The following is a 22,464-nucleotide window of genomic DNA, read 5'->3' as shown; positions in this document are numbered from 1 at the left end:
ACTAGAGTGGCTAAGATCTAGTGAATGTGTGATTCCAAGCATCCATTCCTCATGTTCTAGTACAATCATCATCTCGATATTGCTTGTAACAACAATTGTCAATTAATGAACTACATAGAATAGTGTTGTGGTATCAAAACCTACAACATGAATCCAACTCACTTGGTAGAATTTTACTTTGTGTAATTCTCATCCCTTGTGACTTGCCATATCTCTCAAAATTGGAGCAACATACTTTAATGGATAAAGTTCTTCTAGAAGAAGAACTTCATGTAGCAAGTTGACTTCATGATCCATCCTTATTAATGGACATGGTGACTTATATTTGCAGGCTCCCTTATTGGCCCTTGGACTTGGACATGCTTGCCAAGATCCCAATATAACCCTATATTTTTTTATTGTAGCTCCTGGAGACACACTTGGAACCCATTGACACATTATAGCTAGGAAGCTATCTACTACCACTAGGGGGGGACCAAAGTAAACAAATCAAATGACACAAAATATGGAAATGTGTTAATTTAATGTAATATCATATTGATGTCATTCTGAATGCATTGTTTTTTGTTCATATTTTTTTATAATTCTCGTAGTAATTTATTGTGAAAAATGCATAAATGGCAACTTGGATCCTAGCTCCAGTCATAAAAATGACTAACACTAAGTTCCCTACACTAATTAATGACCTGATGGATAAAGATAAAATTATATTTACCATAGAACAATGCAACAAGTATGATTTGTGGCCTAGCACTTGGGACTTAGGGAATCTTAAATTCAAGCTAATGAAAAATTGGGAGGAACTAGTCAATGGAAATAGCATGGTCAAGAAACTTGTCAAACAATGTGGTCTGCAACATTATGCTAAAGCGTGGAGTAGACTAATTTACTTGACCACATGCCTAAACTTCATTTGAGACTATGAGTCCAAATTGAAAACAATTGTATGATGCTATTGGTTAAGGGGGGAGAAAATTTTTGACAAAGTGACACCATAGCTCATAGATCTTTCCCTGGAATACAACAAAAAGAAGGGGAGCATAAAGGACCTATACAAACACCTATAGTCTCACAAAGATGAAAAATCTTGATGTTAGTCAACATTGTCTCTAATTAAGTGCCATTATGGAGGAAAGTTGCATGCAATGGCCCAAATCTTCCACCACATGTTTATTTATAAGAAGCCCAACTCTTCCACAATGAGGATATTGTAATGAACTGACCTTAGTACCTTAGATATTATATAATATTTAGTGATAAAAGTAATCAAAGATGTTGCATACTTTGTTGCACATTAGTAAGTTCAAGAGTAATAATGTTTGGGAGTGTCAAAGTCCTTGCCTTTATTGATTCTTTTGAGATAGTAATAGGGATTTTTTATGGAAAATCATGAAGACTGAAATTTGACATCTTTAAGTTTCTCAAAAATGTGAAATGAAGTGGGAGAATTGTAGAGCTTACCAACACAATCACAATACTTCAAATAGATCTTAATTTCAAGTTCTGGATCAAAACTTATGGTTGTTTCAAGTTTTGTCTAGTGTGCAAGAATTGTTACGTGTGAGTTGCATGCACGTGCAAAAAGGCTACAATTTTTTTTTATTGGAATCCTAAAATTTTAAAAACGTGGATACTCTCAAATTAAGTAAAATCTCTTGAGAAACACTCAAATTAGGTAGCTTTTAAGATTTGATCATTGATTATATAAGCTGCAAATGCTAAAAGCAACCCCCCTCTCCCCTCCCCTCCCTAATTGGCATAAACTAGGTAGCAAGTTGATTTCCTTTTCTTGTGCTTTGATGCGTTCAAGATGAGTACAAAGAAGCTTCTTTGAATGAGTGCTAGAGCCAAATACAAAGCATGTGGCTAAAATTTCAACATTATAGCCTGGTGGAAATAAGAGACCTCCAATATATAGGTATGGGGCTTGGCTAACGTGGAAAGTAGAGGCTACAATGACAAGTATTTTCTGAAATGACAAGTGTAGGGACAACCGTCTCTTTCAAAGTGACACATGTCCCATTATAGATGCCACATGTCAATCTTCTAGAGAAAGAAGCTTCTAAGCCTTTTCTCTAAAAAATATCTCGAATAGTTAAGAATTTTAGATCGTTGTTGAAGACAAATTTGTTACTTACAAAATTAAGGATCTTTTGATGTGAACATAATTTTCATTTTAGTAACATCCTAAAAAATTAACCTCCTAAATTTTAGGAGTCACCAAAATTCTATAGAGCTTGATTGTATAGATTCACTAGTTCATGGTTTGTTTCTTTAATCATGAGCACTTGATTTCACTTTTTAGTCAATGTGACTACCCAACTTTAAAAAATTGTTAGTCATCTAAACTTTTTGGTTAATTGAACTATGACTAAAGTTTAAATTTGTCATGGACATCTTGTCATGGACAACCCAAGTAGAATTACAAGTCGTTTTTGCCATTGGCCATTAAACATTCAAATAATACAAATTGCCTTTCAAGGTATATGAACATTGAACTAATTTGAATCATTGAGCCAATACATCTTGATAATAGTTGATCTACAAAAAGTTGGTTACACTAAGTTGCGGTGCAGCTCTAGTGATAACCAGAGTGTAGCTAGTGATGCCACATGTGAGCTATGGCAACACTACGGAAACAAGCTCTTTACCATGAGTACCTTATCTATATCTTGGAGGATCCAACTTCATTCAGGGAATATCTTTTTGGAGATGACCACTTTTGCAAGTTTTATAAAAGTAGTTACCCTGGCTTTAGCTCCCCACTCCCTCTATGCACCTTGCACACTCACTCTTAACTCTATGCATTACTTAGTCTATGGCCTCCCCCCCCTCTCTCTCTCTCTCTTAGTCCCAATCACCCCTACACTTAGTGCTCACTTCTACAAATAGTTATATTCTAGGCTTGTGCTAGCCTTTCTCTAGATTCATTCTAGCAAAATCCCTAGTCTTGCCATGGCTTTTCCTTAGAATCTCTCTAAGGGAACCATGGTCAAGAAAAAGAGAGAAAACTGCTTGGTGGAAACCCAAGACATACTCAACACTACTACCCAAACACATCTTTTCCTGTGCAAGCATTGACTCTATTCACATAAACAAAGCATCTACAGGTTATTGGTTGCAAAACGCAACCTTGTAGATGTTAGCTTCACCTTCCAGAGTAGCTACACAACAAGAGACAATATCTTCTTGTGTATGCTTCATATAATAGTGCCATTTGAATAGTATCCCTCATGGGGATTGTTCACTTATCCAGCACCCTTTTATGAAGATGATTATGATCATGCAATGCAAAGGGGGGGTATAACAAGAAGGGTGCTAGGTAGAGATTACCATTATGTAAAAGCCAAACTAGCCTAGAGTACCTAAAGGGTGCTAGCCTAACTGTGTGACCACCATCATGTATGGCCAAATAAATGTTCCTAAACTTTCCCAAATACCTACTTTGATTGACACAGATAAAGATGTCAGAGGTGTTCAGAACTAATCTTTTCTTGACTTCTTCAATGGCTTGGTGTTCCTTCCAAGATGGGTAACAATGGAACATGTCCTTTTCTCTACGTGGTCCAATCCAAGAGGAGCTAAAATTTTAGCCGGATGGCTATGTTCTCGTAGATATTCTTCACTTTTATTCTCTCAAAGTTTTTTAATTTAGAAAGTGCCAAAAAGAGGAAGAGAAGGTGGATGCAAAAATAAAAAGAAACATGAGCATCAACCCATAAGTACAAAGCATAACTTCAACAATTTATTTTTGTTATTATATTCTAAGTATTACAGAAAAGTCAACCAAAGGCCAAGACTTGAGAGCTGGATATTACACTCACATGGAATCGACCAAATAGTTCAGTGGAACAACAACAAACCTATCATTAATTAAAAGTTACATGTAAGATTCCAAAAGAGAGAAAGAAAGGTTAAGTTCTTGTGTGAAAATTTGCATAGCTCTCTTTTGCCATCTCCTTCTCTTTGCTCCATCTAATAGCAGTTGAGCTTGAGTGAGGGTGAAGTAGTGAGCATGTGAGACTTCTTGAGCTTGAGGGTGCAAGGGCTTCTCTTGCTCTCTTGAGTACTCTCTTCTATCTTCACCTTATTCTCTTGCTTGGTCATGTCTTTGGGGACAATGGATCAAGAGGAGACAGAACATGCACAGTGCAACAAGTGACCCTCAAATTTTCATTCCTTACAATCCAAACTATTATGGCAAAGATTGGGGCATCAATGAGTGCTCGTTGAGCACTTTCCTCACACTCTCTTATCTCTGCTCTCTTGCATCCTTGTAGTAGTACAAGTGGAGTATGAGAAGCATAGATGTTAAGAAATCTAGATGAGATATAGGTGAGCTATTGAGTATGTGGCTTGTATGTGAAACACACACACACACACGCACACACACACACATAGAGTCCACCCTTAAAACAAGATTGCAATTGAGTTTGTTGTTAAAATGCTCTGATTAGGGGTGAATTCTTTGGCCCATGTAATCATCACTAGTAACTGGTAACCATGAAATAAGTTGCAATGCATTTTACAATTCCCATTAATGTAATTCTAGTGTAAATGGGCAATTTTTGAAATTTTCAAGGTGTAGTCACCATTATTAAGCAACATCCATGGCCATAAATAATGGGACTTGGTGATCTATTGAAGTTCAAAATAGACAACACATGGATTTTTTCAAGAAAGCACATTTGCAATATAAGTAGACTAGACATTAGGACAAAAGTGAAGCAAAAGGAGCCATGTAAGAAGTTGATTAAGTTCTTAATCACATGCAAACTAAATTAAGAAAGGGGAAGAAGGCCATCTTGTTAATTTTGCTAAGTTCCATTTAACTTTAGTATTGCATCATCATTAAATAACAGGGATGCCTCTATCTTTTCTCTCTATTTCCTTTCCTTTTGTCTTTATTAGTTCCATTCCCATAAAGTTCAATTGAGACCTACAAAGGTACCTAGCCAATTCTTAGGTATGTTTAGGATATTTGGGATTAGGATGTATATTCGCATGTAGTTGTTTATTTGAGGCCTTGCATATCTTGTGGCATGTTAGGAGACAAACCCAATGCATGCTAAGGTAGAGGCCTTTCAAATGGAATGAAACTACCTTTAGCATCCTATTGAGTTTAGATACCTCAAACATGCCTATTTTGGTGGGCTTATTGTGATATTTATGCTTAGGAAAGTTTACAATTGATAGTGCAAATGGATCATAAGAAATGATTAGTAATGGTGATGCATTTCAAGTTAAAAAAAATTCTTGGCTTAAGAAAGAATGATATGCAATGGTGGAGAGTGGGTGGAGATGAGATGATAATGTATTGATACACTACAATATCTTGTTTGAAAGCAAGCATCTCCTAGGTTAAACCTTTCAACACAAATTCGACACTATATGATTTCTACGTGAGTTGCATTCCCCTTTACTACTCCAAAATGAAAAACATAGGTTGGTGCATAAAAATGAAAAACTTTCAATTGGCTAGTGCATGAAATTTATAGCAAAGCGACATAAAATGAAGACATTGGATGCATCTACTCTTGATGTAATGAAGAGAAAGGGAATTTTACAAAGAAGTTTTAATTACATAACCAAATGAATTCTTAAGAATTTAATAGAATGAAAAGTGCATCCTCTTAGACAAAGAGAATGGATTGTCTATTTCCATGCTTGAGAATCTCACTTACTAGTATGCTCCACATTTTTTGGAGACTCATAGCCCTCCCCCCTCTAGTTGTCCCAAAGTATCCTCCACACACACACACACACACACTCTCTCTCTCTCTCTCTCTCTCTCTCTCTCTCTCTCTCTCTCTCTCTCTCTCTCTCTCTCTCTCTCTCTCTCTCTCTCTCTCTCTCTCTCTCTCTCTCTCTCTTTGTGTGTGTGTGTGTGTGTGTGTGCGTGTGTGTGTGTGTGGAGGGGGTTTTGTAGACCTAACTACCATGAAAAATAACCATGGCATGTGGCACAATGGACATCTTGAGATATGGTGCAATTGATGATTGCTATACCATGTTAGAAGGATGTTGTGGTCTTCGGTGTGGAGAATTTAAATTGTAAGGTGAAAGCCCAATTCTAAGGAAAGCCACATAGTATGGTTGATATTGACCATGCCTTGTGGAGCTTGTTAAAATAGAACACACTTGTAAAATGGATTAAAGCTAGAAGGACACACAATCCATAATCAGCCACACTACATGGCATTGTTTTATTTTCTAATCAAAAGTGAAGAAAAAAAGAAATAACTTTACATTGCGAGCTACTTTCCCGAGGGACCTAAGTTGCATTGTACACATGTACAACTATGTACATGCAATAAATATGGGCACTTATAGAGAGAGGGTTAAAAAATATGAGGTGTATGATGGCCCCCATGTTGGCAAACCAGGTTGTCGCACCAATATAGATTCCAACAAATCTAATCTAACTGGTGATTAAATATCTATTGGACATGGTACACTAATTATTTAGAAAAGAAAAAGGTTCAATTATAAAATTCTCTTATAAAATACACATAGCACATCAAAGCCTATAAAGGTTGGGACATAGCACGTCAAAGCCTATAAAGGTCCACAAGGCTTTTAAGGCAAAGGAGACATGCCGGAAGGGAAGTGCAAAAGGTAAGCCATCAAAAAAGGCACCCTTGGGAAACAAAGACAAAGGACAATGGAAAAAACCTTCCAAGAGGAAGATCTCAATTGGGGACAATGACATAGAGCAAAATCGGCCACTTGTCCAAACATAATCCCAACAAGTATGTCTAATCAACAAGGTGTGGAGCAAACAAAGAAAACTCCCAAGATGAGTTCAAGGGGAAATCCTACTAGGAATGGGTAAGCTAATCAACAACAGTGAGTCTAAAGAGCACTCATGCTAGGGAGGGACAAGGCAATTAGTAAGGTGGGGACCAAAGAACCATGATGAGTCCCGAGAACACTACTATGAAAGAGCAACATGGCAACCACACCCCCACCAAAAACCTTAAAAGAAATCCTACCAAGGAGGGAGAAGTGGCATTGCAAAGAAGGACCCCAACAAACAAGCAATGATGACAACCAAAGGGCAAATATTGGCTTTGTCAAAATTTAAAGAGGATCTTGTACATTGATCTATCCCAAACACAACGAGAACACAGAATTGTAGTGAAATTGTGATAGTCTTGATCGTAGAATAATGTATGCATCTAAGCTTCACCCAGTCACAGATAAATCAACACAACTTAAGTAAGAATCCAAGTTAGCTTGAGCCTCGGTATCCATGGCCACCTCCTTTAGCTCCAATTGGCCCATCTTTGCCCCCACCTCCTACATCAGCTCTAGTGATTGCTCATGTTCCCATTCCATTTCTAGTTCCTAGACTTGCCCAAATACCTACTTTGATTGACCCAGATAAAGATGCCAGAGGTGTTCAGAACTAATCTTTTCTTGACTTCTTCAACGACTTGGTGTTCCTTCCAACATGGGTAATAGTGGAACATGTCATTTTCTCTGTATGAGAGACAGGCCACAAAGGTGGAGCTTGGTTCTAATGCTTAGAATCATGGTTCAAGGTCTCACTGGATAGACCCTCTCATCAGTAGGTTTATTTGGCGTGACGTGGATCTTCAAAGAAACATTCCACTCCAATGGTACCTTGGACAGGTACAAGAACCACTTGGTGACCAAAGGCCGTGTGCAACAAGAGGGCATTGATGACACTAAGACGATCACAGTTATGGTAATATGATTACCATCAAATTGGTGTTAGCTCTCATGTCACATCATCATCAGCCCATGTCAAGAACTCCATCCTAAATTCAAAGATTCAGTAGGAAGATTATGCAAGCAACCCAATGGATTTTTCATTCTATGGCATTAGAAACATGTCTACCACTTGCAATGGTGGCATGAAGCAAGCCCCTCAAGCATGATTCTAGTGCAACTCTCTTTGCTTCCTCAGAAGGATTCCACTTGGATGCATCTCTCTCTCTCTTTTTAGCTAATCCTTTTCTTTTCTTTATTATTATGTAAGTGACTGATCTCATTATCACAAGTTCAGATATAGCTAATGTCATGCATCAACTACACTATCTTCAAGATGACTGGATTGGACCAACATGTCAAAAACTAAAACAAGAAGGGAGCATTCAAGACTATGAAGGTGCCCACTCTTTGGCAGCTCCTATTTTGGAGTAGGGTAAGGCATGTGACTAAACTACTGATATAGTTGAGAGCTCGAGTCCAAACCACTAGATTCTTCACTAGTAAACAAGCATGGGTCACGACAAAGAGCTTAATTACTTGATGCAATGGTATTTGATTTAGGATGCTAAAAGCTGAACAAAAGCAGCTCCTTTGAAGAGAGATTTGCTATTGCAAATGTACAAGGTCAATAATTGCAAGCATAAAAAATGCAAGTGCACACGAGCAAACACTTTCATGAGCCGTCAGTTCAGGCAGCAGTATGAATTGCTGGCATGGAAAAGCAACATGACCAAACCCCCACTCTCCTCAAACTCTCTTATCTCTTCTATCTTGCATCCTTGTAGTAGTACAAGTGGAGTATGAGAAGCATTATAGATGTTAAGAAATCTAGATGAGATGTGGGTGTGCATATGTGGAAACACTTGAAGGAAAAGGCAGTTTGTCAAGTCCCCACTTGTGAGCTTGTGTGTTTGAGGATAAGTGACCTACCAAGCATATGCTTGTGAAGATGACCCTTTCAGATAGCAATGATGATACTTCACTAGCCACTTTCCAATGTAGGTTGTTTTCTCTAACATGACAAGAGGCACATCTTCTAAATTTGCCCTTGAACATCTCCATGTGCGACGAGCGGAGTGCGAGGTGTGCAGGAGGCAGCCTTCTTTCGACTCTGCAAATAGACGATACGATAGCAGCGCTCATTGAAGCACAGGTTGTTAATGCCAGTTTGAGAGCTGCAGCATTGAGAGATTTACGAGACAGTGATACGCTCCACCGGCAAACCTTGATAACGCACTTGAGCTGCCTGCGCCAATCCGTATTTCATCCAAGACCTGTGAGAGGGTGCGCCAAGCGCTCCGAGATAGTGCAATACGGAGGCGACGCACGCAGCCCCGGGCAGCAAGCTGCCGGGTGGGGCTGCCCCCATGAGAAAAATTAGGTTAATATCGTAGTGACCCGATGGGTCACGTATCAGATATTAAACTGATAAGAACAAATACTACACTTGATCTTAGCCAAAAGGCCGAGAAAGGTATGGTTACTTTGAGCGCCGACCCTTCTTTTTATACTACCCTTCTTTCTCTCTAGTCTCTCTCTCTCTCTCTCTCTCTCTCGGTGTCCAATGCTATGCCTACGGGACAGTCGCCTTGTCCCTTACTAATTGCCTTCTCCCTCCCTCCCTCGCACGAGTGCTCTTTACACTCGCCGTTGTTGATTAGCTTACCCATTCCTAGCAGGATTGCCCCCTACAACTCATCTTGGGACTTTTCTCCCTTTGCTCCACACCTTGTTGATTAGACATACTTGTTGGGATTCTATTTGGACCTCTGGCCCCTTTTTCTCTAAGTCCGTGTCCCCGATTGAGATCTTTCCCTTGGAAGCCTTCTTCCGTTGTCCTTTGTCTTTCTTTCCCAAGGTAGCCTTCTTTTATGGCTTACTCTTTGCACTTCCCTTCTGGCATGTCTTCTTTGCCTTAAAAGCCTTGTGGACTTTTATAGGCTTTGATGTGCTATGTCCCCGCCTACCATGAGGTGGTCACTCTAGAATTGGTGGAATATCCACAAGCCTGTCCAGCATCATGCTAATGGCTCTAGCTCTTGCAAGCCAAATGTGCTCATCTGTGTAGCACTCTCATGTGAATTGTAGAGTTGGAGTATGGTGAGCAAGCACAAGGAACTTTCTTACATTACATGCAAGAATAGATAAGAAAGAAGACTTACTATGATCCCTTTGTTAAATAGCATAAACTTAGCCTCCAGATATCTCCAAGCATTAGTAATGATGCTCCATGCACATCATGAAGTGTTATTCTAATGACAAGTGTACAAAAGTCCGAGATGGCAATACTCCAACCTAAATTGGAAAAGTTATCTCCATATAAGTATCATCACAATTGGCAAACCACCTTTTCCTTCAAGTGTTTCTACATACAAGCCACATACTCAATAACTCGCCTATATCTCATACTCCACTTGTACTACTACAAGGATGCAAGATAGAAGAGGTAAGAGAGTGTGAGGAGGTATCCATTGCACATTCTCATATGTAAGTTGTCCAATGCCATCACCATCTTGAAGATTGACCATGTTTTGCCTAGGCAGGTATATTTGCAAGTGTAGTACATTTGAGCCTCTCTTAATATTACAAAACCCACCTAACCAAGGACCCCAACCATTCTGAGGACTCAGATTAACTTATCAGGGCTACTGAGAGACTCCAAGGCCATTTATAACATACCCTCCTAACAAAATGTTGGATTCGAGCAACCAAAAGAGACTCTTCTTATTAAAGAACCCCCTAGTTACCATTAGCAAGCCCACCTAATCAAGGGAAAACTATTTTGAGGGGGGCTGATATTACTTTTTTAGGGATATTAAAAACTCCAAGGTCAATCATAACATAACCTCCTAACAATCCCTTTAGTGTGTGAGGGACTTGGTAGAGAGAAGCTCTTGCCATTCCACTATCTCCTAATCCATCCTTCCAATTTGAGAGGTGAGATTGAGGGTCTGTATATGTGAGGTTAAGTCAAGAGAGAGTGAAGGACCCATCAAGAAGCTCCATTCACTCTAATTCTACCCTTTTTCTTCATCTTTTCCTCTCTATATCGCATGTAAATGAGGATATGAGGACATGGAGTGAATTAAGGGGCATCGCATGGATTGTGGAGCATTTCTTATCAAGATATCGCAACTATAATGAGTTAAGTTGGTAAGTATACTCTCAACAGCCAAGCTTCAAGTGTTCTAGTACGAAAGTGACAGATTAGATTTATCATAAGGCCTTGCATGTGAGATGGCTAGGTGAGAGCCATTGACTATGTGCATCATACCATTGAAACAATAAGGGTTGTGTCCTAAGTCCCAACATCAAGCTCATGGAGCACAACATTGTTAGTTCCATTGTTAGGACCAAGGACACTATGACCATTGAGTCTCTTACACACTTCATGACATGGAATAGGAGAATGTCAGTCAAAAGGACAAGGAGGACATTGGAGATTACGTCACCCACGTGTGGAGTCTCTTTAAGAGAATCCCAACCACAAAGTGACCTAGTGAGTGAGCGATCTCCACCATATTCATAAGTGGAATTAGGAGTCAAGAGCTCTACAAGGCCTTGGTAGGCAATTTGAACCTGTAGATGGAGGTGCTAGCTAGGGTCTTTGAAGAAGCCATACACATAGACGACTTGGTCAACGAGAGGAGCTCGAGATACACAAGCCGAGATAGTGCAGCCTCTAGAGCCTTAGAGAGAGCTACCGCTGCTAGCGAGGGATCTAGTCAAAATAAGCAAGAGAAAGGGAAGAGTGTTGACACGAGCCAAGAATTGGCGGACGTAAAGCTAGAGCTAGCCAAGCTCCAGGAAATGATTAGGAGACTTGTGTGACCTCATGTGCAATGTGTCGATTACTGTGGAGGCAACCACCTCTCAACCGAGTGCATGGATCCTAGATTCGGACCTTGTGCTTGTGCCAAGTGTGGTAGGTTTGGACACGATGCTATGCATTGCCGATTACCGAGGCGATCACCATATCTGCAAGTTTACAACCAGCCATACTACTTGGGGAATAGACCGCTGCAATCTCATACTGGACTTGTAATCACCTAGGGCATATATCATCTCGTTGCCTCAAACAAGAACAAGCTAACTAGGATAAGATCGATTTGAAATGCCTCAAATGTGGATTCACTCACTTATACGCCAAATGTCCCAAACGAAAACTGCCTATTAGCTCAGCCATTGTACCTTATGTACCTTTGGGGCCCTTTGGAGTTAAAACACTCGATGGTGAGGCCACTCCCATCTAGTTAAATGTCATGACTAGGGAAATGCAAAGTAGTGGTCTGGTGCACAGATCGGATGTTGTATGCTTACGTAGCGAGCACCGGAAGGTCCCCAAGAACAAAAGAACTCTACTTTTACACAAAAAACTAGAGAGAAGACTTGCACGACATGAAGCAAAAGACTAATTGGGTACAATCTCCCCCCATGCCTTGTGTGAGCGCTCCACAAAGGATGTATTTGATATATGATTCATCTCCAAGCTAAAAAAATAGACTAATTTACAATTAGCACGCTTTAGCTTTTGTGTTTGCTTTTGTCCAACTAAAGAATTAAAGCAATTGGGCACCCAAAGAGTCGGATTGTGCCCAAATACAATGTCCAATAACAAATATTTAAATCGTGCGCCCATGAGCATACAAAATAATAAATAAATATCAGGTGCTTCAATAAATAAGCGCGTCAAAATAAATATTGGCACCACGCCTAAGATGCATGGCCATAAAAAATGATAATTTCTTCTAAATAACTTGAATACACGCTATCACCCAGTGCTTCCCAATGCCACCATTGCCTGCTCTCACATCAACTGAAGCATTCACAATTGTTAGAAAATAATAAAATTAAAATGACAAAAGTGAATACCTAGCAGTCTTCAGCTACAAAATAAATAAATTGGTTAGAACTCAATCTTAACCTTAATTTATTATGAGTGCGCACTCTAAACTCATAAACGTCCATTATTTTAAATATGTATTTTGTGGAATCACCCGCTATGGAATCAGCCGCTTGCACATTTAATTAACAAGACACTCGAAAAGGACAGGCGTCCCCATCGACTTTTCGCATAAGGAATTCACATTGTGTATGAGCCTCAGCAACAAATATAATTTTACAGAATCCACCGTAAAACCTCACGGAATCCACCATGGAATATGCCTCCTGGCATCATACCCCCAGGTTGGGATAGCAATTGTCCTCAATTGCTATTAGCTCAATGTGGAGCCAGCAGTGAGGGGTAAGCACTTAGGTCTCGAGCATGCATCCATTGGGCATCTTCAATAGAATGATTTTTAAACTTAACCAAATATCTAGAATATCTATGGCCAGTTCTAGTGGTCATAAAGTCAGTATCTAGAACAGTTTCAGGTTCAAGGATTTCAGTTTCTTCTTCTAACAAAGGAGGGTTTTCATAGATAGGATGTACATGTAATTGGCCTCTAAAAGGTCGTAATAAACTAATATGAAAAGTGTTGTGGATTTTCCAGTGTTGTGGTAATTCTAGTTTAAATGCATTGTCATTGATTTTGTAAATGATCTTGAAAGGTCCATAAAATCTAGGAGCTAACTTTACAATAGGGTGTTTGTCAACACTTTGTAATCTTCGCTTTTCAATATGTAACCAAACATAATCATCAACTTTGAAACTCATAGCTTTTCTTTTCTTGTTGGCTTGTTTTGTGATCCACGAATTAGGTCTATTTTGTGATCTTTGGGACGTATAGGTGGTAAGCCAGGTGGTAAGTCAGTAGCAAAATAATCTTGAAATTGTGAAAGGAATTGTGCGTGCCTAGGATGCATCTGATTTTCTTTAGCTTCAATTTCATTCACCCATATTAAGTAGGATTTGCTACCTTTTCGTAATGCACATTTAGCCTGTGTATGATTAAGCAATGGAAAATTATCAAAAGTGTGCATACCATGCAATGTGATTTGTTTCCCATTATAATGAATATTCATTGAACGCGTGGAATAATCTATATCGGGATTGTACTGATGATGCCAAGGCATTCCTAAGATAATGTCACTAGATTGTAAAGGCACAACTAAGAATTTTCTACGTTCAACATAATCACCAATTTTAATTTCTAAGTTATGCACTTCTTGTGTTCCCTTGTATCTAGTGCCTAAAAATGCAGCCTTGATGCGATAATGAGTAGAAACAATATGTAAATTCAATCCTTTGATCAATTTTGCAGAAATAAAGTCGTGTGTGCTCCCATCATCATGTAGAACAGTCTTTTCTTTACCATGCACAAGACATTTCATCATTAATAAAGAATGGGGATTTGGCATACCTGGTAAAGTATTTGTAGTAGTACCGATATCGTCATCGTCTTCCATGAAATTTGGCATTTCTTCATGTTCTTCATCTTCTGTCACTCCCAAATAGTTGATATGAACAGTTGGCTTTTTGGACTGACAATTCGTCGCTAGATGTCCAGGTTGATGACATTTGTAACAAACTATGGGTTTGGCTTTAGACACATTATTGGTAATAGCTGGAAGTTTAGGAATGTTGAGATTTGGCTATAAAGACGGCTTAGGGTTTGGATTTGTGTTTGATGGTAAAGTAGGGGATCATGTCCAAGATTTACGGAATGAAGATGGAAGGAAATGATTTTGATTGAATCTTCGAAAATTTGAATTGAATTGTTTTGAACCAAAGTTACCATTAGTCTGAAATTGTTGTGGTCGCTTCTCTCGTCCTCGAATTTTGTCTTCAGTGTCATGGGCCAAGGAAATTGCATCTTCAAGAGTCGTTGGCTTGAACATGTTCACCTCCGCATAAAAATGTCCAAGTAAGCCAGACATAAACTTGCGTTTATGGGTTGCCTCAGGTACATCTTCGAGCATTCAAAGTTGCAATAAAGCATTCCAATAACGCTCTGTATATTGTGAAATAGGCTCATGATCCCTCTGCTACAGAAGATCCTATTGTTTGATTGCTTTTTCGTGGAATTGGGGTGGAAAAAAATTCTACAAAATTTTCTTTTGGAAAGTCTCCCAAGTAGTAGGACAATCAATGCTTTTGTGGACAACAGTCCAGCATAGGGATGCTCTGTCCACTACATGATTAGTGACGCACTTAATTTTATCTTTCTCAGCATACTATTCTTCATGGAAATAATCATCAAATTGACTGATAAAAGCAAGTATAGTCTTTCCATCGCGTGACCCATTGAAAGTACAAAATTTGAAATTTCTTTTACTTATCTTTGTTTCTTTCCGAATAGATTGTGCTTCAAGTGTTGCATCGATCGTACGTCGTATAAGATCTTCAGATTGCGGTCCATCTTGGTCGGTGGTAGATCGTTGCAGATTGGTCAATTGAGCTTGCAAAGTTTGACGTGCTCTTCGTTCCTCTTGAAGTTGCATCATAATTAGATCCAGTTTTTGCTCCATCATTGGTTCCAATAAATCACCTTCGGCCATAAAATCTTCCATGGTTTGATCAGACATCCTGCAAAATCCCAAAAGACCTCACACACTCGAAATCTTATTAGCGGGATGGGCGTTGCTCAAAGTCGAGTTTACAAGGCTTATTTCTATTTTTTTTTAAAATGGCTTTTTGCAGTATTTCTTCTTTATACATGCTGAAATTGATGTCACGGTCTTCTTCCAAGAGGATAATTCGTGCGTGTAGACTGCGGGTAGCAATCTGTCTGCTGGAATTGAACTCTGTCAGTCCCCAGGTGTGAACAAGGGCATGCCGAAAAGTTGAAAATCCGTTTGAGACTAGCTATGTGTGAATAGCCACTATGGGAGAGAGTTGAAATTGAGTTTTTGAACTTTTGTAAAGTTGAAAGCTTTAAGCTTTAAGTAATTAAAGCTTAACTAAATCGTTTTTTTTAAAGGACGGCGGCACCTTCTGAACGGCGTTGACGGCAGTCAGTACGTCCTACCACTGTGAACGTTTGAAATTGTGGAGTTTAAGCTTTGTAGAAAGCTTATTAAGCTTTCTAATCAAACTTGATAAAAGTTACTTATCTGCTTCTCTTTGAGAAAAACGTTTTGCAAAGGAACTTCCGGAGTGGTCCTCCGCTTGTAGAGACCGGTCCTCTGCGATCCAACAACGTAGCAGGGGGTTCTTCACTACCAGGAACACGCTGGTATTGACGGATTGCCGCGAGACTGACCGTAGATCTCGATCATTCCAAGAGCTCCGCCTTCGCGCAAGATGGTAAGTGATTGGAAGCCCTCGATCTCAGCTTTGCTCTGATACCATTGGTGCACAGATCGGATGCTGTATACGTTCGTAGCGAGCGCCGGAAGGTCCCCAAGAACAAAAGAACTCTACTTTTGCACAAAAAACAAGAGAGAAGACTTGCACGACATGAAGCAAAAGACTAAATGGGTACAATCTTCCCCCATGCCTTGTGCGAGCACTCCACAAAGCATGTATTTGATATATTGTTCATCTCCAAGCTCAAAAAATAGCCCAAATTACAATTAGCATGCTTTAGCTTTTGTGTTTGTTTTTTTCCAACTAAAGAATTAAAGCAATTGGGCACCCAAAGAGTCGGGTTATGTCCAAATACAATGTCCAATAACAAATATTTAAATCGTGCATCCATACGCATACAAAATAATAAATAAATGTCAGGCGCTTCAATAAATAAGTGCATCAAAATAAATATTGGCACCATGCCTAAGATGTGCGGCCATAAAAAATGATAATTTCTCCTAAATAACTTGAATACATGCTATCGCCCAGTGCTTCCCAACGCCACTGCTGCTTACTCTCACATCAACTGAATCATTCACAATTGTTAGAAAATAATAAAATTAAATGACAAAAGTGAATACCTAGTAATCTTCAGCTACAAAATAAATAAATTGGCTAGAACTCAATCCTAACCTTAATTTATTACGAGTGTGCACTCTAAACTCATAAATGCCCATTAATTTAAATATGTATTTTGTGGAATCACCCACTTGCACATTTAATTAACAAGACGCCTGAAAAGGACATGCGTCCCCATTGACTTTTCGCACAAGGAATCCACCTTATGTATGAGCCCCAGCAACAAATATAATTTTACGAAATCCACCGCAAAACCTCACAGATTCCACCGTGGAATATGCCTCCTGGCATCAAGTCTCTATCGAGACTGAAAGCCTACCCATTATTTTCTATGTGCTACCTAATACCAAGGCTGCATATAAGGAATCGTTGCTAGGACGTGCTTTCAAGAAGCATGCACATTGTAATGTTGACTATGACTCGCAGTGCATTCACCTGGCCATTGGCACTGTGAGGATAGTAACAACTTTCAACAAGGATAGCGTGACTCCACTCAAGTCCCCCAATGCCACCGATAGTAGTACTAACACAAAGTCTCAGGAGGGGAGTCATGACTTGTCCCACCCTACTAAGACGACTGACCGGTCACAACCCAAGGGAAATGCAACAAAGACCATTGAATAATAGCTAAAATGGGTACCTAAATGCCAATCATCACCACCTAAGAGCCGACCCGCATGGACCCATAACTCGCGACCATCATGCCCTAGGCATAGGAGACACAATTGGTGTTCTCCTAAAACCTGATGAATAGTCAAGCCTCAATGGGTACCTATGGCCCTATTGCATGCACAAGGCTACTATGAGGGCAACAACTAGATTTGGATGTCTAAGACCAAGAGGCACACATGTGCCCTTTAGCCCCATCGACTACTAGCCCATTTCCAAAGACTAGTGAGCCACCTAAAACTTCTAAACCACTTGAGTCACAAACCAAACCCATCAAACCTCAACAGGTCTACCAAAAACCGCAATTGGTTGCCCCTACATTGATCTCACCTAATGTTCCTAGTGTCCCAACGGCTTCACAACTAGCAAGCAACACAACATTTGAGCCCCAAACCCCACACCCTCACACAAGTGGCTACCCCACATCCTAAGGATCAGTCAAAGCGGTAGACACCACTTGATGAGCTCTCCAGCCCAGTAAACCCCAACCTCTTGCAAGCCTTAAACCCTCTTACAAGCCGAGATCTATTCTTATGTTGGCCTCTGATCTAGCTAAGAACACGGGGGATGACTTGGTCACATGCATTAGACGCTTGGATGCTACCTTTATAATGCTTGCTAAAAGCTACAAAGGATTGGACCTAGGCCTCCTACAATTGATGTACACACGATGTCATGTACCTGGGAAGAATTCGAGTTCTTGTTCATTAAAGCCCCTAGGGTAGTTGAGGAATTGATCACCACAGAGATCTCTAGTGAGCAAGCTTGCAGATAAAGGCTAATTACCTCCTAAAGTAAGAGCAAAGTCTCTCCCACGAACCAAGAGCTAGAAGAAATTCAAACATTGGCCGTCACTAACTCCTCTTTTCTGTGTAAATGGTATGCTCTCTGTCTTCAATGGGAACAAGAGGGCTGCCCCCAATAATGGCCAATATCGAGTAGAGACACACCATCAAAACCTCTGAATATGAACCTACTTATATGTAGCTCCTACCTCCTTTAGAATATTGGCCATCACTCGCAATCAACCCTTAGAAGATCATAACATAGCCTACCCCTATTTAGATCGAGACCTTACCAAGGAAAAGCTACACATTGCCAGTAGGATCAACTCTGGTGACTTCCTAACTGATGTTTTGACCTACATTACGCATGTAGGTATTAGACCTCACGATGTGGACCATTGTGCTCACTTGGAGTATAACCCACACTTCTACGCTTGGCTAAGACAAAAGTGAAGCACTGCAAGCTTGCGCTTAATACCTTTAACATTTATTCTCCAATCCTAGCAAGGATTCACATCATTCTCAGGGGGGGAGGGGGTAAGGTGGAAAAGAAAACATGTATGATACCTCAACCAGTGTTTGAAGGACAGATAGAAATCAATGTTAGGTGGAAAAGAAAACATGTCTCAAACCTCAACCAGTGTTTAAAGGAGGGATAGAAATCAATGTATGATTGAGGAAAATTGTGATAATTTTTTTGGCTTGTGTGGATTGCTTGATGAAAAAGTCTTTATTTTACATTTAAGCACTTTGCCTTTCCATAACTTACATTCATTATCTACTTATTGTCTTGCAAGAGTTATCTCAAGAAAACTAGGTAAGCTGTTGTGGTATTGTGATAGAAACCTATGATGGCGAGCCAAGACAAATGCAAGCTTCCGTTCACAAAAGAAGAAAAGGTGAAGTACAACCTAATGGTTGAGATAAGGGCCTTCAATCAATTCAAGTTCAGGAACATCATGAGCTTGGACGACATGGTCATGGAAGAACCAACTGTGAAGCGGCTTGTCAACCAATGCAATCTAGGAAAGTAGGTGGAGAAGGTTGAACAAGCTATTGACTATAGCAAGTGCACGGAGTTCCTACAGACTTTCGATGCTAATAGGAACCGCGTCATTGTAATAGTGAGATAAGGACAAGAACCCTGCCCAAAAATGGTGGAAAGAGCATTAGGCTTGGTCACCAAGGTCGACATGCAACTTAATAGGGATGTCAGCATGTTGGGAATGGACAAAGTTCTAGTCCACACCAATGACAATATCCGCCCAGCTAATATTCTTGATCCTAAAGTTAGGTTACAAGCAAAGACGATCCACACGCTATTCTCTAGTCAAAGGTACAACACCTTATTGAGCATCTCTACCAATGGCTTTGTGGACTTGGAAGGAGTCATGCCGCTCTTGCTAAAAGATGTAACTATTCGGACATTGCTTATGGCTAGGTGGATACGTTGAGACTCGTAGTCGATAGTATAACGAGCTTGCTTCTTAAAGGTGTGTCCTAACAGCGATTCTGTGCCTACATCTTTAGTGTCGGGAAATACATAAAAGATCATCGGCATGCTTTCAAACTCGATAGAAACTGCAACCTTGCACTTTTCCAAAAGTGTATAGGGTCGGCCTCCTAAGGGCTAAGCTTAGTATTAGTGGACTGTAACTGCGATTTTCCAATTTGGGTCCAATGGTCATGGGTTAAGACATTATAGCCAGCTCCCTCATCGATCAATGCATTGATGGTGCATGTGTGCTTGGCAGTAATCATTATGCTTAGGTAAGCTGGTTCTACAGCTTCCTCATCCTCATCCTCCATCTCAGTGATAATGGTGACTCGTACTTGGATAGGGGGTGCTAGCATTGGATTCTCATGCAATGGGTGCATGGGAGGAAAGTACTTCTTTATGCGGCTAACATTGAAGAAGCCTATGCCCTCACCTTCTAGGGTTTCAAGTTCTACATTGTTGGTTTAGCTGATGGTTCGAACCCTAAAAGGACGTAGCCCTCGAAACTTGAATTTTCGCTTATGTCCTTTGATTGAGTATAGTAGTACTAAGTCCCCCTCTTTGAAGTTATGCTACTTGACATGCTTGTTAAACCAACATTTGTGTCTTGAAAATTGAAGTTCCTTTTGGGGTATACTTCAACCAAAGAAAATTATGGAATGTAAAGTTGAAGGCCTGTGAAGGAGGAGGAGGAGTTCGATCCCCATAGGCAATTCTACAATGAACCCCAGTAAACCAGGAAGGAAAAAAAGTTGAAAATAAGAGCAGCTTAAGTAATAGAACTTGACCATTATGATGATCTTAGAATATGTCACACTTTTATGTCTTCTTCTAAAGAGAATAGGGATGATTGTACTAGTGCATTTGTTCTCATAACTCATTCTTCATAGTAAGGAGTCAAGGTGAAGCCACAATTTCTAAAATGTTTTGATGATATTGATTGGCCACACTTTAGCCCTACAATGATTCTATTTGTGGATGATAGCATAAAGAAGATGCAATGTAACCCACCTAACTCCTTTACTATAACATGCCTGCTTATCAGTTGTCCAAGCACGTTTTAGCGGTCCATCGAGAAACGAATATAAGCATCCCTACCCAGCACTTTGTGGAGTGAGTGGTGGAAAAGGAGGCAAAGGAAAGAAGAAGGTGTGTGGGACAATTGCATCAAGATTGCTATACTTAGTATAACTATAAGTTTTAATGTCTAAGAGCTTATATATTGACAAATTCATAGGCATCACATTTTTTATACAGTATATCATCTCATCGATCTACCCTTGGCATCAATGATTCATGCTATACTCATGGATCAAACTCCCCATTTGAGGTTGGCCACCCTCTGCAGAGGGGAAGAGAAAGAGTCTCTCTCCCTCCCTCTCTCTCTCTCTCTCTCTCCCTCTTCTTCTTCTTCTTCTTCTTCTTCTTCTTCTTCCTCGTCTCTTTATTTTACTCTCTCTCTCCCTCTTCTTCTTCTTCTCTTTTTTTACTCTCTCCTTTTTTCCCCATTGGCCGCGAATAACTATACCTTTTTCTGTGAGATTATCCTCAACCCGCAAGCCTAATTCTCTCCCCAACTAATCGAGCACAAGGTGTAGAAGTCTTGTGTGACTTGCGCCTAAGGGAGACGAAGACTGAGAATGGCCCCCAAGGGGAAGATGTCACACGTGGATGGAAATCCCACAATGAAAGCCTTGAGCAAGGACATCAATACCAATCCAACTGCAATACCAACTATAAGTAATTTATTTCCAAATCAATAGATGCTTGTTTTGATTCCTACATGAAGTACATTAGATGCAGCATGAGAATAGATCATGGAAAGGGATAGGTTTCATCTCATACATTCAAAAAATAGAGTTGCAAAGTGCGGGTATCAAGAGAAGTTAATTGTATCTAGATGCTATGCGACAAACTCGCACATAGCATAATAACATTCCAAGGTATTGTTGACTCTCCTTTTCGTGAAAATAATAGATAGGTATTTCTCCATACTAAAAGTATGTTGTAGCTTGCATGCTTGACGGATTGCATGATAAGTAATCTAGCCTAGGGGAAATTCAATCTCAAATTTGTTAGTTCATTGGGATCTTGATGATGTACATACTTAACACAGACAACGACCATAAGGACTAAGACTAAGATACCTTGAGATCCGTCCGATAGCGACTATGTTATCAATCCTGTTCGAGGTTGGGCTAGATGCAACAACAACTCCAAGACTAATGAAGAGCTCAAGGAATTAGGAAGCCCTAAGTCAAAGGAAAGACCGATGCTTTTGTACTTGTTGGGAACCCTATTCCATAAACGCTTAAATTTTAAATGTCACACACAAATGTGATAGGACCTAATTAGATAACTAAAGAATGCCACTGAGAAAAGCGGGTGGGTGGAACCCCCGAGGGGCTCGTCCTACGATAGGGTGGTCCCAGAGAACTGGGAGGCCTCTCACAAAGTTTTTGACCCTTAGAAATTGCTAGGTTAGAACCCCGATTCATGCCATTTTAGGGGATTGGAATGGGACTGTGCCCTATGGATAGAGAGGTTGAGTGGCACATCCCTCACATTTTCCATTCTCTTTGAACCAAGTGTAGCATGGGTCTCCTTCAAATTGGGTATCTCTGGGTAAAGTAGGATGTCCAAGACTCGACACTAGAATGATGTCAAGAGACCTTGACCCCTAGGAACCTAGATCTCAGGTCGATCCTAGTGGGTTCGGCCGCGAGCGTTTCGTTGTGAGAGGGGACTTGGGAAACCCTAGGCGTTGCTAGAAAGCCTTGCAACCAAGTCCCTAGATGAAGTGAATTGAAATGGCTACATGTGAAAAATCATTGAAGCTTCAGCAAAGACATTAGTTAGAGGTACAAGACCAGTAGAGGCAAGGAGTCTCCGGCTTCCACAATGGGGACGTCAATGAAGAGATCATCATCAAAAGCATAGATTATAGGGTTTGGTGG

At 40.1% G+C, this 22,464-nt stretch overlaps 1 non-coding gene across 1 annotated transcript; it reads right to left on the bottom strand.

Moving 5' to 3' along the window:
- Positions 1–9,019: 9,019 nt before the first annotated feature.
- Positions 9,020–9,218, bottom strand: LOC148015923 (U2 spliceosomal RNA). Its single transcript, XR_015688208.1, has one exon. It is a non-coding gene; the product is annotated as a U2 spliceosomal RNA (small nuclear RNA).
- Positions 9,219–22,464: the final 13,246 nt, after the last annotated feature.

The sequence above is a fragment of the Lygodium microphyllum genome, chromosome 23 (assembly GCF_053477565.2).
Source record: "Lygodium microphyllum isolate KBCC chromosome 23, Lygodium_microphyllum_v1.1.10, whole genome shotgun sequence".
In the NCBI taxonomy this organism is placed as follows: Eukaryota; Viridiplantae; Streptophyta; class Polypodiopsida; order Schizaeales; family Lygodiaceae; genus Lygodium; species Lygodium microphyllum.
Note: the sequence above shows the minus strand (reverse complement) of the source record. Positions and strands in the feature narration are given on the sequence as shown.